General features: G+C 33.6%; 1 pseudogene; it reads left to right on the top strand.

The window, feature by feature from the left end:
* Nucleotides 1–930: 930 nt before the first annotated feature.
* Nucleotides 931–11,560, top strand: LOC120211504 (annotated as a pseudogene).
* The last annotated feature ends 5,441 nt before the right edge of the window (nt 11,561–17,001 follow it).

Here is a 17,001-nt window from a genome sequence, read left to right as displayed (position 1 = left end):
CTTTCTGGTATGATTTCATTTACTGCACTTTTTGCTTAATCTACAATTTAATTTCATAATTTTGGTGGACAATGTATTAGTAATGGTCTAATTGTAGGAGGGGTCCTTCAAACAAGCTTTAAATGTGTGGATTATATTGCTGCTCATGTCTAATACTCTCTTATCAACCCTCCAATAATCCATATCTATTGTACGTTTCTAATACTGTATGGACAAGGTATTAGTGGCGGTCTAATTGCAGGTGGGGTCCTTAAGCAAGCTTTAAATTTGTGGATTGTATTGCTGGCCATGTCTAATATAGCCTTATCAACCCTTTGATAATCCATATCTAATATTAGCATTTGATACTTGGAAAATAAATAAATAAAATAAGAATTAATATTTAATATAATACGACTCGAACCAGTCTTGCTAACATTTGTGCATTTACACATGGAACAATGTCCAAATGTAGACACGTGGCATCTAGATGACTTGTAAAAAGTGCAAAAGACCCCAACAACCACTTTCAAACCACATGCACATATACAACGATAATACTTAGGTGGGGGTGTCAAACATGGATGGATCTAGGAGTTATCGGGCCTTCATTCTTCTAAAAATTTTAAATTTTTATATAATTGAAGTTTTTATATTTTTTTATAAATAATTTATGTTTACATTATGATAATTTGTAAATTTACCTTCAACATAAAATCATATGTCGATCTCAACGCCTAAACATATGTTAATCCATGAACCACTAAGCAATTCCCAAAGATTCTGTTTTAACGTAAACATTATATGCATGGCCCCCAAAATAAATTTACTGTTTAATGTATTGAATTAAACCCTAAAACCCCATTCACACTCCCACAAATGATGCCCCCATTTCTAGCCCTATATAAACCCCTCTTTCCTCCCTCTCTTCTCATCAGTTCAAACTTTTAAAAACTTTTCAAAGTATAATAGTCTTCATGGAGAAGCTTGTTGCCCTTGCATTTTTCTCTGCTTGTTTCTTCACTTGTTTCCCGCTAGGGAACTTTGTGCATGGTGCTAGAATATCATCATGTACCCAAACACCCTACCCTGATGTCTGCAACCATTTCATGGGACATGCTGTTAATGTTGCATCGACTCTTGCCTTCGATCAAACCCGGTTATCGTTCCGTGACCTCGCTTTCCAGGTCACCCTAGATCAAGCGGTTCAAGCTCATCGGCTCGTCTCGACCATGGACTTGAGTTCGTTCGACGAGCGAGCCAAATTAGCTTGGAATACGATGATTTGCTTTGCTTAGTTAAATGAACTTTTGTTTATAATTTCAAAAAGTACAATTATGTAGTAGTAAATAATATATTTAATAATTATTTAGAAACGAATATCAAACTGAATTCTAATAAAATTCATTTAAACAAAACATATCTCCTCCTCATTAGTAATTTTTTATTTATATTTTTAAAATAATGCAATTGGGTATTTACATGAATTAATTTCGGATCAAGAATACATTAAAAAGGTCGTTAGTGTTAATCGAGTTGGATGATGTTGATTGAAGCAGTCCCAGCCACCGCCAACTGGTGCCACTGCCTCCGATATGGTCATGAAGTTGCCGGAACCGTCTTTGGCCACCACGATATCAGCGTTTAACGGTGCACTGGTTTTCTGCAGGAGCTTCTGGTCTGCACCCGAAAGCCAAGCAGGGAATTCATGGGAAAGCAGGCGTCTGTTAGTGTTACCTACTTGTTGGGTGGTAGCAGTGGGCTTATTTATGGCCAGTGAATTGCTAATCAACTTGGAGAAGTTGCCTAGCATGGATGGTAAGGCTTGCAAATGAGAGGCCAAGTTGAAGTCAATGAAGCCATTTTGGCAGGTTTGTTGATTGGTAATTGCGGCGCTTAACCAGGTTTGAGCATCTAATGGATTGCTACTGCTCTTTGATCGGTTAAGATGCACAATGGTGTCCTGGTAAAGCTCCGAGCAGTCATTCCAAGCTAATTTGACTCGCTCGTCGAACGAACTCAAGTCCATGGTCGAGACGAGCCGATGAGCTTGAACCGCTTGGTCTAGGGTGACCTGGAAAGCCAGGTCACGGAACGATAACCGGGTTTGATCGAGGGCAAGAGTCGATGCAACATTAACAGCATGTCCCATGAAATGGTTGCAGACATCAGGGTAGGGTGTTTGGGTACATGATGATATTGTAGCACCATGCACAAAGTTCCCTGGCGGGAAACAAGTGAAGAAACAAGCAGAGAAAAATGCAAGGGCAACAAGCTTCTCCATGAAGACTATTATACTTTGTAAAGTTTTTAAAAGTTTGAACTGATGAGAAGAGAGGGAGGGAAGAGGGGTTTATATAGGGCTAGAAATGGGGGGCATCATTTGGTGGGAGCGTGAATGGGGTTTTAGGGTTTAATTCAATACATTAAACAGTGAATTTATTTTGGGGGCCATGCATATAATGTTTACGTTAAAACAGAATATTTGGGAATTGCTTAGTGGTCCATGGATTAACATATGCTTTGACGTTGGGATCGATACATATTTTATGTTAAGGATAAATTTACAAATTATCAGAATGTAAACATAAATTATTTATAAAAAAATATAAAAACTTTAATTATATAAAAATTTAAATTTTTTAAAAGAATGCGTGCCCGTTAACTCCTCGATCCATCCATGTTTGACACCCCCACCTAAGTATCATCGTTCTATATGTGCATGTGGTTTGAAAGTGGTTGTTGGGGTCTTTTGCATTTTTTACAAGTCATCTAGATGCCACGTGTCTACATGCACAAATGTTAGCAAGACTGGTTCGAGTTGGATTTTATTTATTTATTTATTATGCTTTCATTTTTTTTCCGATTAGAAACGTACAATAGATATGGATTATTGGAGGGTTGATAAGAGAGTATTAGACATGAGCAGCAATATAATCCACACATTTAAAGCTTGTTTGAAGGACCCCTCCTACAGTTAGACCATTACTAATACATTGTCCACCAAAATTATGAAATTAAATTGTATTATTACTAATAATTATAAGATTAAGCAAAAAGTGCAGTAAATCAAATCACACTAGAAAGATTAAGCAATTGTTGTTTCCAAGTTTCAATAGAGAGAGCTCGTTGGTTTCAAGAATGTTGGAATAATATTAAAAATAGTGCACTTAAGTGAAAGTGTTCAAAACTTGGTAACAAAATATTCTCTCTCTTATCATATAAAAAGAATATGATCTTTAAAATATATTATTCTACTTCTAATTTACACCTATATGTAAAGCTTACAAAATATATGAAAATGACTAAACCTAACGTTCAATTTTTTGCACAAAAAAACAAAATAACTCTAACATTTGATAATATTATCAAATATACTCTTATCGTTTTTTTGACACATTCGTCCACTTAACGTTTAATTTTGAGTCAAAAAATCACTCTCGATAGATGGAAACCGCCAGTCAACTAACTGTCAACGCCTGATGCTGACCAAGCATGTACACATGGACGTGGATGCTGACATGGCATGTCCATGTTAGAGTTTATGATGACGTGACACTACGACGTCAGAATTTTTAAAAACAAAATAAATAATTATTTATATTTAATTATTTATGACCAATCATAGAGTAACACATGCCACTCTCCGATTGATGTTTGTTTAAAGGAACTCTCAAAAGGAGAATTACTTGAAAGGGGAAACGAACCTGGGCAAGTGCTAAGGAATGGTACAACTTTTGCCACTAGACCAAGCTTATTACATTGTTAAATAATGAAACAAACCTTATTTAATAGATATTATATTTAAATTTAATGAAAAAAAAATAAAACACGTGTTTATAATCTCACTTTCCCCCTTTTCATAATCTCACTTTCCTCTGGTTTTGTTGTATGCGGTTGTTTTCCAGTGTGTCCTCTTTTCATATTGTTGGTTGCCTGTGAGGGTTGTTTTAATGTTGGATTGGGGATTGTGGTAGGCCGTGAGTTTGGCCTGAATGTTGTTAGAATTTGTTTGTGGAATGTGTTCCTCACCACCCAAGGCACACTCTTTTTCCTCCAATTAGGGTTAGAGAGGTTTTTTAATGAGGTCCTTGAGGTGGTATACTTTGTTATTCTTAATACAAAGTACCCTATTTCAAAAAAAAACTTCCTATTCTCAATTATTCCCAAAATAAATTGGGGTTTAGGGTTTCATTACCATGATCCTCAATTTTTTTTCCAAAATCCTTATAGCAACAACTTCCAATCTTAAGAAGGTGTGTTTTTTTTCAATAGATTATTCCCACTGTCCTCAAATTATTTCGAATGTGAGTTTATTTTGTTAATTGAATCATTGTGGCTTTTCTTATTTTCAAATGGGTTTTCAAATAATTTTTCTAATGTTGTTAGGGTTTATGTCAGTTTGATTGGATTTTTTAGATTTTATGAATAAGTTTTTCATAACCCTTGAATATTGTTCTCTAACATAGTTCAAAATAAATTTGTTAAGGTTATTTTGTACTCATATATATATATTTGTTTTACTTATGCTTCTAGTAAGGAATACTGTTGATATGATGTTGAAATCCATATTTTGATATACGTAAAATTAAAAAATTGATTTATTTTAATAAATAATCTTGTTTGTATGATTTTAAGTGGTTAGAAATTATCTAATGAACACTATGAATTGTAGATTCATCACGACTGATTCATAAATAATTGATGTAAATAGAAGTTTATAAACAATGAAAAAACATCTTAAATTAATCCATATATGTCCAAGTCTCTTCAGTCGTGCATGCAGTAGACATAATGATACGTCAAATCAAACGTCTTGATAAACGTAACTCTCACTGATTAATATTTTAATTTTTTTTCTTGGAGGGTTAAATTCTTAATATTTCTCATTGGTCGATAATCTTGAGCTTTTTTACACTTTTCTAATTTGCACTTTTTTGAAAAAGCAAAACGGGTTCTTTGGTGGTGGTTGTTGAGAAGTTCACGTTTGGAAGATGCTTAGTCTCGTCATCAAGAATGATAATAATTAAGCCAGTTTGTCTTAATCAATTAGTTTTAGAGCTTGATTAAACGGGATTGCGCACTCAACAAAACACTTGGCTGCCTAAGCTTTTGTGGTCCTTTTCACTTAATCATTTAATATTATTGTTTACCATTTGATACGTTATTGGTATTTTTGATGTTCAAACTCAAGACCTCAAGGAATAACAATAATTTTTTTACTAATGAGGTCGCTCGGTTCATGCTAGAATGATAATAATTAGAGTTTTCATGACTTGAATTATGTTTAATTTAGTTCAAATAGTTCGTGTTATAGCTCACTTGTTAAAAAGGAATTCCATTAAAGATTGTATGATCTTAATTTTATGTTGGTCATTGTCACACATATTAAATCCTTATAGAACTATACTTCGAAACTTATACTTTATAATCAAATAACTATCTTTATAAATAAATATTATGATTAAGGTTACAAGTTAATTCAATATTCACACTTAATCACATTTCTCTTCTATTCTTTCTATTTCTACATTAATAAATTATTTTTAGTTTTTTTTTGGGTTTTTCACTAATAATTTTCACGTAAATCTCATTTTAGCTGTACGATCGATTCTAGCCACATGATTAACAACAAAAATTAGAAGAAAAAAATAAATAATTCAACATCATGAAAAAAGGGAAAGAGTCAAGAGTGTTAATTTCTGTTAAAACGTCGGGAGAAAATAAGCACCAAAGGGTGTTTTCATAATAAAAACGAGGAAGACTGCGGCAATGCATCACAGCCAAGAGAGATGGCGGCTTAATATTCTTCAAAGCAACGCTTTGGAAATTGACTTAACTAATGGTGTCGCTCGAAACCAAATTAATGTGTGCGACTAATTACATTATTAATTGCATAACATAATTGATCACTGCAAAAGCCATGCATTTGTACATCTTCGAAGATGGAAGTTATTGTCAAGCAAAAATGCATTGGCTAATGTTTATTAACATGTCAATTAGAGACTATAAAAAGGACCACCAAAGGTTTAAAGCTTTTTGGGAAGTTAAGGTTTAGTAAAAAAATTGAGGAAAGTAATGTTATAAATGTAATTCACATTGGATAAGACTTTTTTTAACCATGAAAATTAAATTTTATTAATAAAAATATTAAAATGAATTAAAATTTATAACGTACCCGAAAAAATAATTGAGGACAATAATCATAAAAAATCTCATACATAAAAATATTAAAAAAAAGATATGAAAAAAATGAAAATTCTATTGAGAATGACGTCTAACATCAAAAGAACTCAATAATATTCATAAATTTTTTTGTCTTTGTTGAACGAGAAGTTTTACGAAATGATAAAAGAGTGATGAGCGAACCAAATTATTTGGCAGACTGATTTGTTATACAATTCTGATTATATCGACAAACAATCTTTTACCAAAGAGGGGATTTGACAATACGTGACCACCGACAAACCAATCAGAAAACAAATGTCGTGAGGATCTTTGTGCGAGCATGAACACAACAGCAAAGGTTTGCATAAAACGTATCAAAAGTCATAAGAAACTATAAAGAACGTGCCGAAGGAGCGGAGTAAAAGCGTGCCACAATAGCATAGAAAAGAATATCACAAAGATAAAGATTCTTATTTAAATTAAAAAAAGTCAAGAAAGAAAAAAAAAACAAATGACATAATAAGAAAATGAACAAATTAAATAACATCATCAACGATCAACATCTAATATTAAAATTGGTGTCGCCGCCAACTAAACTTAACTTAGGCTAGAGAAGAAAAGAGTCTAATTCTATTTTTTTGGTAAAAAAAATTAAATAAAAGAGAGTGGTTAGGATGTCACAAAAGGATCAATTATTTGATTAAAAATAGATTTAAAAAAAGATAAATTATATTTTAACCATGAGATTGTATCTTATTATCACTTTAGTACTTACAAATTTTTTGCTTCGGTTTGATTCTTTAACCTTTTAAACTTATGTCAAAAAGATCAATGATTTAAAACGTGCTTCATGTTTGAAAAAAAAAACCATGGAATTAAATAAAAAAGTTTCACATATTAAAATGATAAAAAATACAACTTAGGGAGTTAAAATACTATTATTCAGTTAATTATAATGATCTATTTCCTAATGAGGCTTTGGTCTTGGGTACTTGGGCACTAATGTTCGATTTTCACCTTATGTAAACATTATGTGCATTATCTCTAAATAAATTCTTTTTAGTTTTTTTTTTGGGTTTTTTTTCACTAATAATTTTCTCTAAATAGAAATAATTCAACATCATGAAAAAAGGGAAAGAGTCAAGAGTGTTAATTTCTGTTAAAACGTCGGAGAAAATAAGCACCAAAGGGTGTTTTCATAATAAAAACGAGGAAGACTGCGGCAATGCATCACAGCCAAAAGAAATGCGGCTTAATATTCTTCAAAGCACGCTTTGGAAATTGTAGTGACGGATGCATTGGCTAATGTTTATTAACTTGTCAATTAGAGACTATAAAAAAGGACCACCAAAGGTTTAAAGCTTTTTTGGAAGTTAAGGTTAGTGAAAAAATTGAGGAAAGTAATTATAAATGTATTTCACATTGGATAAGACTTTTTTTAACCATGAAAAATAAATTTTATTAATAAAAATATTAAAATGAATCAAAATTTATAACGTACCCGAAAAATAATTGAGGGCAATAATCATAAAAAATCTCATACATAAAATATTAAAAAAAAGATATGAAAAAAATGAAAATTCCATTGAGAATGACGTCCGACATCAAAAGAACTCAATAATCTTCATAAATTTTTTGTCTTTGTCGAACGAGACATTTTACGAAATGATAAAAGAGTGGTGAGCGAACCAAATTATTTGCCAGACTGATTTGCTATATAATTCTGATTATATCGGCAAATAATCTTTTACCAAAGAGGGGATCTGGCAATACGTGACTACAGACAAACCAATCAGAAAACAAATGTCGTGAGGGTCTTTGTGCGAGCTTGAACACAACCGCAGAGGTTTGCATAAAACGTATCAAAAGTCATAAGAAACCATAAAGAACGTGCTAAAAGAGCAGAGTAAAAGCGGGTCACAAGAGCATAGAAAAGAATATCACAAGGATAAAGATTCTTATTTAAATTAAAAAAAAACTCAAGAAAGAAAAAAAAGAAAAACAAATGACATAATATGAAAAAGAACAAATTAAAATAATATCATCATCAATCAACATCTAATATTAAAATGGTTTCGCCGCCAATTAAGCTTAACTTAGGTTATAAAAGAAAGAGTCTAATTCTATTTTTTTTTGGTAAAAAAAAGTTTAGGTCACGGGTGACTCCGCAGTCCTGGGCCAGGGATACGTAAGACTCAATCGGGATTTACATAGAAATTTACATATTGTCCACCCAGAGTGACTATAGTAGGATTTGAACTTTGCCTTACAAGCTTAAATTTCTAAATCTCAACTACTTTACCAACAATAATTATCGTCTAATTGATAAAATGACTTCTTTTTTTAAATACCACATTGGATAAGATTTGAATTGGAACAAATATACAAAATATTACATATAATTATGTAAGGTAAGATTCATACTTCAAATAATCAACGACATCTATATTTTCCTTTAATACATATTGTTTTTCAGAATCTAACTATATATCATAAAAGAGAGTGGTTAGGATGTCACAAAATGATCAATTATTTGATTAAAAATATATTTAAATAAAAGATAAATTATATTTTAACCATGAGATTGTATCTTATTATCACTTAGTGCTTAGAAATTTTTTGCTTCGGTTGATTCTTTAACCTTTTAAACTTATGTCAAAATGTAAAAAAGATCAATGATTTAAAACGTGCTTCATGTTTGAGAAAACCATGGAATTAAATAAAAAAAAGTTTCACTTATTAAAATGATAATAAAATACAACTTAGGGAGTTAAAATACTATTATTCAGTTAATTAATAATGATCTATTTTCCTAATAAGGCTTTGGTCTTGGGTACTTGGGCACTAATATTTTATTTTCACCTTATGTAAACAATATGTGCATTATCTCTAAAATTTATTTTATTTTAAATCATCAGCTTTTATTTATTAAAAGATTCTTACTATGAAAATGTCTTCTAAATACTTTACAAGATTTAATTATAATAATTGTTATTATACTTATAATTTTGATGGACAACATATTAGAGGTGGTCTAATTGTAGGTAGGGTCCTACAAACAAGCTTTAAATTTGTGGATTGTATTGCTGGCCATGTCAAATATAGCCTTATCAACCCTTTGATAATCCATATCTATTACATTTTAGGTTGGAAAAATTGAAAACAAAATAGATAAAATAAAATCCAACATGGACAAGACCTTGCTAACATTTGTGCATATACACACGGAACAATGTCCAAAAGTATCCACGTGGCATCGAGAGGACTTGTAAAAAGTGCAAAAGACCCCCAACAACCACTTCCAAACCACATGCACATATAAATAATATTTGGTGCAAAAGATTCTATTTTAACGTAAACATCATACGCATGGACCCTATAACCAATTCTGTGTTTGATGTTTTGAGTTAACACTGAAACCCCATTCACAGTTCCATATACTTGTTTTGTCCCACCAAATGATGCCCCCGTTTCTAGCCCTATATAAACCCCTCTTCCCTCCCTCTCTTCTCATCAGTTCAAACTTTTAAAAACTTTACAAAGTATAATAGTCTTCATGGAGAAGCTTGTTGCCCTTGCATTTTTCTCTGCTTGTTTCCCGCTAGGGAACTTTGTGCATGGTGCTACAATATCATCATGTACCCAAACACCCTACCCTGATGTCTGCAACCATTTCATGGGACATGCTGTTAATGTTGCATCGACTCTTGCCCTCGATGAAACCCGGTTATCATTCCGTGACCTCGCTTTCCAGGTCACCCTAGACCAAGCGGTTCAAGCTCATCGGCTCGTCTCGACCATGGACTTGAGTTCGTTTGACGAGCGAGCCAAATTAGCTTGGAATGACTGCTCGGAGCTTTACCAGGACACCATTGTCCATCTTAACCGATCAAAGAGCAGTAGCAACCCATTAGATGCTCAAACCTGGTTAAGCGCCGCAATTGCCAATCAACAAACCTGCCAAAATGGCTTCATTGACTTCAACTTGGCCTCTCATTTGCAAGCCTTACCATCCATGCTAGGCAACTTCTCCAAGTTGATTAGCAATTCACTGGCCATAAATAAGCCCACTGCTACCACTAAACAAGTAGATAACACTAACAGACGCCTGCTTTCCCATGAATTCCCTGCTTGGCTTTCGGGTGCAGACCGGAAGCTCCTGCAGAAAACCAATGCACCGTTAAACGCTGATATCGTGGTGGCCAAAGACGGTTCCGGCAACTTCAAGACCATATCGGAGGCAGTGGCAGCAGTTGGCGGTGGACGGAGAACCGTCATACACGTAAAAGCTGGTGTGTACAATGAAAACGTGGAGATTCCAAGGTCAGCTAAAAACATAATGTTGGAGATGGGATGGATGCCACAGTCATCAGTGGTAACAAAAATGCTCAAACCGTCACAACTTTTCGTACAGCAACTGTTGGTAAGCCATCAAACAACAAACTTTATTAAACATTATTAAAGCTGTGACTCTCATGCAAAATATCCGTAAGTCTTGTTTTTTTTCCATTCTAAATTCAATAGTAAAAAGTAACTCAACTTTTACAATTCATTAATTGGATTCTTTTGTCTCCTCCTTCTCCAACCACCCCTAACCACTACTTATACTTCGTGATATGAATAAAATAATTATACTTTCTTCTTTTTATCCATATGATATCATTAGATGACTCACTGAGTTCTTCCTCTAGGTGTATCCGGCGACGGCTTCATAGCTCGAGACATATCCTTCGAGAACACAGCCGGACCCCAAAAACACCAGGCAGTGGCCCTCCGGTCCGGCTCCGATTTCTCAGTCTTTTACCGTTGCAGCTTCAAAGGTTACCAGGACCTTATACGTCTATACTCAACGTCAGTTCTACCGTGACTGTGACATTTACGGAACCGTTGACTTCATATTCGGCGACGCCGTCGCCGTTTTACAAAACTGCAACATTTACATCCGAAGACCGATGAGCGGCCAAATGAACACCGTCACAGCACAGGCGAGAACCGACCCGAATGAGAATACGGGCATAATCATCCACAACTCTCGCGTGACGGCATCATCTGATCTGAGACCAGTTCAGGGTTCATTCAAGAGCTACTTGGGGCGGCCATGGCAGAAATATTCAAGAACTGTGTTTATGAGGAGTGGCTTGGATGGACTGATCGATGCAGAGGGTTGGCTACCGTGGAGTGGAAATTTCGCCTTGAGCAGTGTTTACTATGCCGAGCATATGAACACCGGCACCGGTGCAGGCACCGCTGGAAGAGTGAATTGGGGTGGATATCATGTTATAGGCGCCGCAGACGCCGGGAAATTCACCGTCGGAAACTTTCTCGCCGGGAATGCTTGGATTCCGGGAACCGGAGTGCCGTTCGATGCTGGACTTTGAATTTGTCGATGGGTTGACGGGTGATGTCAACATTCGGAAAATATGTAAATATAAAAGTGACCCTTCCTGTTGAAATTGTAATATAGGTTTTGTTGGTTAATTACTTGCCTTTATTGTGGATAATGCTGAAATTTGTTGTATTTAGGAGGGAAAGAAATAATAAATACGATGATTTGCTTAGTTAAATGAACTTTTATTTATAATTTCAAAAAATATAATTATGGAGTAGTAAATAATATATTTAAAATAATGCAATTGGGTATTTACATGAGCTAATATCGGATTAAGAATACATTAAAAAGGTCGTTAGTGATTTCATATTTTTATGCTTTCGATGTCCTGAATCCGAATCCGAAGTCAGTTTCGTCAAATTCAAACCCGGTAAGCTATTTTTCACTGATTTATCACCCGATTCGATCCGTTTATCACAATTAAGCTCCGTTTCTGATATAATTTATGTTGATATGTATCTGAGGAATTATTGGAAGTTGAATTGAAGATCAAAGGCATTCGAATGGAATTTTTATGGTCGATCAGTATTGCATGGAAATCGAGGTAATACTTTACTACCTCTTTATGCTTTATGGAACATGTTTATATTGATAAATGCATGAACAAGATAATGTTGGTCACTTTGGTGGAGTTGAATAATTTATACACTCGATATGATGTGATAGAAATTCTGTAACTAATTACGGATCGAATGACTAATATAAGAAATTGAGGAATTGTTAGATTAAATTACAAGGTTGTGATTAGTGATAAAGAAATCAGCCCTGTATCTGCAACTTATAATTTATTTCATCAAAGGTTAAATGTTAAAGGTACTTGGATGAGAAATTATGAGAATACTCCGGTAGGGTAAAATTACGAAAATACCCTTATGTTATAAAAGACAAGATTTGAATATGGAAGTTAGATAAGAGGATTTTACAGACATATTGATCCGATATAATTACAGATGTGCATAAGAAATGTTAGTTTTATTTGGAAATTATGGATAACCGATTTTAATCCTATGAGAGTTTGTGAAGGATACTAGAAGTTTGTTAAGAGAACCATTTCAAGATCAGAAAGTATTCAAGAAAGCAATTAATCATAGGATCTCTAAATTATATTATTTTCGTCAAGAGCTAATATCGAAATTATCTGGTTAAGAAATTACGAAAATGCCTTAAGAGGTAGAATAGTCTGAGTTGACTCTGAATGAGAAAATACTTAGAGGATTCGTACTTAACTCGATTAAGTACGGATTTGATCGTTAAAATCCTGACTTAGTGTAGGAAAATTCCTGATGTTCCGTTTGTAAAATCTGATAAGGCACTTAACCCGGAAATATCTGAGTTATGAGTAAATACCCGAAGAACAATTTGTCGGGGGTGTTCTGTTGTCAAAATTGTTCGAAAGGACTGAAATAAATGATAAGATTGAATTTAATAGTAAGATCTGACGGAAGGAAATGATTAAAGTACACTGAATCTGTACAATGACCAAAATACCCCTGTAATGGAAATGACCCAAGAATATCACCAAGCTCAGGAATGATTGGATATCCTCGAGCTCTGAAATAAATGGAATAAAACTGAACACCAAAATTACCAAAATAACATTATGGCCTAAACTATGTAAATACCTTGGATTAATTAAGGAATCCAAATAAGCATAGGTATTGGACTACCTTTAAAAGTTATGGAACATAACTTAAGTGAGCCGATCAACCTTAATAATATGTCAGTACCTGAACGACATAGATATTACTTGAATGCATGTCCGTCTACTCAAGTTTGGCTCGATGATAAATTTTGGAAGTATTCAGCTCAGCTCAGCTCTAGATCGTATTCAGTAATAAGAATTGGACGTTTGTTCGACAAATCAACCACGAAGACCAAATTGAATGGAATAAAAGTACAACATGAATCTGAAATTCAGGAACGTTTGAATTACTCTGGAAAATCCTGAAGTAACTGTAATGGAGATGACTGCTAAATAAAATAGGTAACCTTAATGACTGAGGATTTAGTAAGTGATTTGGATAAGTCTGGAAACTCTGATGAGTTTACGTAGTGTACAATTACAATGGGTTATGAACAAATTAAGCAAGTACGTCAGCATTTCATGATATTGTGGAAGTGTGGAAATGAAATAAAGACATTGGAAGATTTATTCAACGATGATTCCGAAAATGGTCTATGGACAAGAATTGTGGTATTAAAGAGTAAATACCCTGGAAGAACAATGAATTGACCAATCGACAGGCATTAGTTCTGGGAACTATTCATCTAAGAGTTGTCTGATAATCCGATCAATCGACATAGAATATAAATGTCCTGAACCTTTATTTCTTCCTTATCAGCTCAAGTCACATTCTGAATAACTGATGATTCTGTCAATCATTGAACTCTTTTAATAGTGATTCTGAATTCCGATATTCTATCAGTATACTGAAGATCTGTATTCCTCTACTTGTTAAGATTTTCCAATATCTTTGAATACTATCTGTAAATTATGGTGTGTTCCCTACTCACATGAATGTTTTATCTGATTTTCGATTTGAATTCTGATCTGATACTTGACATGAATTCTGATCTGATATCTGACATAGATTCTGATCTGATACTTGACTTGGATTCTGATCTGATACTTGACCTGGATTTTGATATGATACTTGATATAAATTATGTTTTGATTTTTGATATATCCGTTTACGGATGGAACATATTTTATTTGGGGGTATTGTTGGAGGTTACTATATATACAGGTTCCTCGACTTTATGCTCGGGGCCTTACTTGGTGTGTTGGTGGATGTATGGTTCTGGGGAACTTACACATTATGGTGTGTTGGTGGGTGTATAGTTCTGGGAAACCTACACATTATGGTGTGTTCGGTTGGAGGGATTACTATGGTTTTTGATAAATGTTTTATGGGAGGGTGTTGTTGGAAGAAGTTATCGTTACCGTTACTGCAGGCTCCTCTGCTTTGTGCTCAGGGCCTTACTTGGTGTGTTGGTGGTGTATGGTTCTAGGGAACCTACACATTATGGTGTGTTTGGTTGGATGGATTAATATGATTTTTGAATAAAAATATGTTTTGAATTGCCACTGTTTTAAAAGAAAAGTTATGCATCTTTTCACAGGTTTTGCGGGAACACACTGGATAACCTATTCTGATCTCCTGAACTCAGTCATCCTAAATATTTCTCTGAAATGAAAGCTCATTGTCCGTTACCACCTAAAATATCAGTAGGATCTCCGCTCAGCATAAAAATCTATAAATGTTCGGAAACAATAAGGAAATATATATTTATCTGTATCTACACGTTCATCAGCATCATCTGGTAGTTCTGTATTACTGAGCTTTTCAAAGCTCACTCTATTACACACATTTTCAGGTTAAAAGAATTGTATCAGTGCAGCTATCGACATCAGTAAGGGAGTTCTTCCGGCGTTGTTGCAGAGTATGGTGCATGTGATTTGGGGGCATGTAATTGTATTTTGATTTATATACGAGTTTGGAAATCTGTTTTATTTTTAAATAGTGAAAACTGATTTTATAAGTTTACATGTTCTGATAAAAAGTTTTAAATTTTCCGCTATAATTACAGTGGGTCGCTCCGGTGACCCTAATGTGACACCCCGAATCGGATCAGGTTACCCGCATCGGTCTGTAGGGGTTACACTTTCTCTATAAATCTCATTTTCATTGTCAATTATCTCTTAATTGTGACCAAACAACGGGATATATACGTACTCCAATTGGACGGTTAAGCTTATCTTTGGAAAACTTAGCTTAAATTAATAAAATTAAATTAAATCAAACATTACGATTAAAATCTTTATTTTTTATTTTCTATCGAATTAATATAAATTCCTCTAATTGACAACGTAATCAACCTTTGCCAATATGTTGTTTCTTGGCTGTGATGCATTGGCTTATCTTCTCAAGACGTTTTAACAGAAATTAACACCTTCTTCATGATTTCAACTTTTCAACAAATACTTTTCCAAACTTCTCCACTTATGGATTTTGATAGTTACTCTTATTTTCTGATATAATTGTTTAAAATAAATTATTTCAGCTCATACATATTAATAAATTTATGGAGCATAAACTAATTTATATTTATGTTACTCCATTTGTGTTCATTTTTATATGAAATATTCATGATATATATGATGCATATTCTTCAAATATAAATATGATAAATTTCCACATTGAAAAACAAACTTGTTATATTTTTAATATGGATCGATCTAGAAGTGGGAGGGGACCGATTAAAACAAGTCTAGGAAATTATTAAGAAAATTAGAGGCTAAGACTTTATGGCATTAACTCTAATATTTTCTTTGCTTCTATAATAATAATAATAATAATAATAAAATATGTATGGCTCTTTATCCGAGTAAGTCATAAATCACTCGAATATGATCAAAATTACAAATGAATTACTAAATTTTTAAAAATGTAATATAATATTTTATGTATTTTTTAAAAATTCAACGACTATAAGACTAATCACAATTGCACTTTTAAAGAAGAATCATTCAATGACAAATTATCCATCAACATTGATAAGTATACAGATTTGACATTTATTGACTTTACAATTATTAAAGGAGTAAATTACACCATAGGTCAATTATGTTTGGGATAATGACTATTTTATATTTATTTAAATAATGATAACGAAACAATTTTATTAAGAAAAAAATGAGATTTATTTTGACAAAGGTATAATTTAATAATTATCACAGAAAATTATTAAATTTTATCAAACTAATATCAATACGATATTTGAAGATAATTTTAAATACAAAAAACTCGAATATTTTAAAAGACAATCGTCTTTGATGCAGTCTAAAATGCGTTTCTTACGTTACATATCTCTACCTAAAAGATACCAATTTTAACCTTAGAGAAAATAACCTCAGTGACCAAAAATACCTTATAATATACGATTTTAACCAATTTTTTTTGGATTTGCCAAAATGACCTACTAAATCGCAATGCGATCAATAATTCGCAACGCGATCTCCGGTATCGTAAATCAGTTTCCAGATTCGCAATGCGATTTTGGACTATCGCAATGCGAACTTGGACTATCGCAATGCGAATATGTAAATCGCAATGCGAACTTGGACTGTCGCAATGCGAACTTCGACTATCACATTGCGATTTACATATTCGCATTACGATAGTCGACTATCACATAGCGATAGTCCAAAATCGCATTGCGATAGTCCAAAATCGCAACGACTGGTGATATTGCATTTGTTTCTTAAGAATTTTCTCTAAAAAGATAGTATTCGCGCGGACGTGTCGAAGACATGTATTACCACGACCATGACCACGACCCGAGACTAGACGGACGGCGACGGCGGCGGCACGCGAGAGTCCCCCCTTGTTCTCTATCACTTAACAAGGAAGTGGGAAAGCCAAGCCTTAAATACTATTCCCAATAGTGTTTCCAATACTATG

The sequence above is a fragment of the Hibiscus syriacus genome, unplaced genomic scaffold, assembly GCF_006381635.1.
Source record: "Hibiscus syriacus cultivar Baekdansim isolate YM2019G1 unplaced genomic scaffold, ASM638163v2 tig00109972_pilon, whole genome shotgun sequence".
In the NCBI taxonomy this organism is placed as follows: Eukaryota; Viridiplantae; Streptophyta; class Magnoliopsida; order Malvales; family Malvaceae; genus Hibiscus; species Hibiscus syriacus.
Note: the sequence above shows the minus strand (reverse complement) of the source record. Positions and strands in the feature narration are given on the sequence as shown.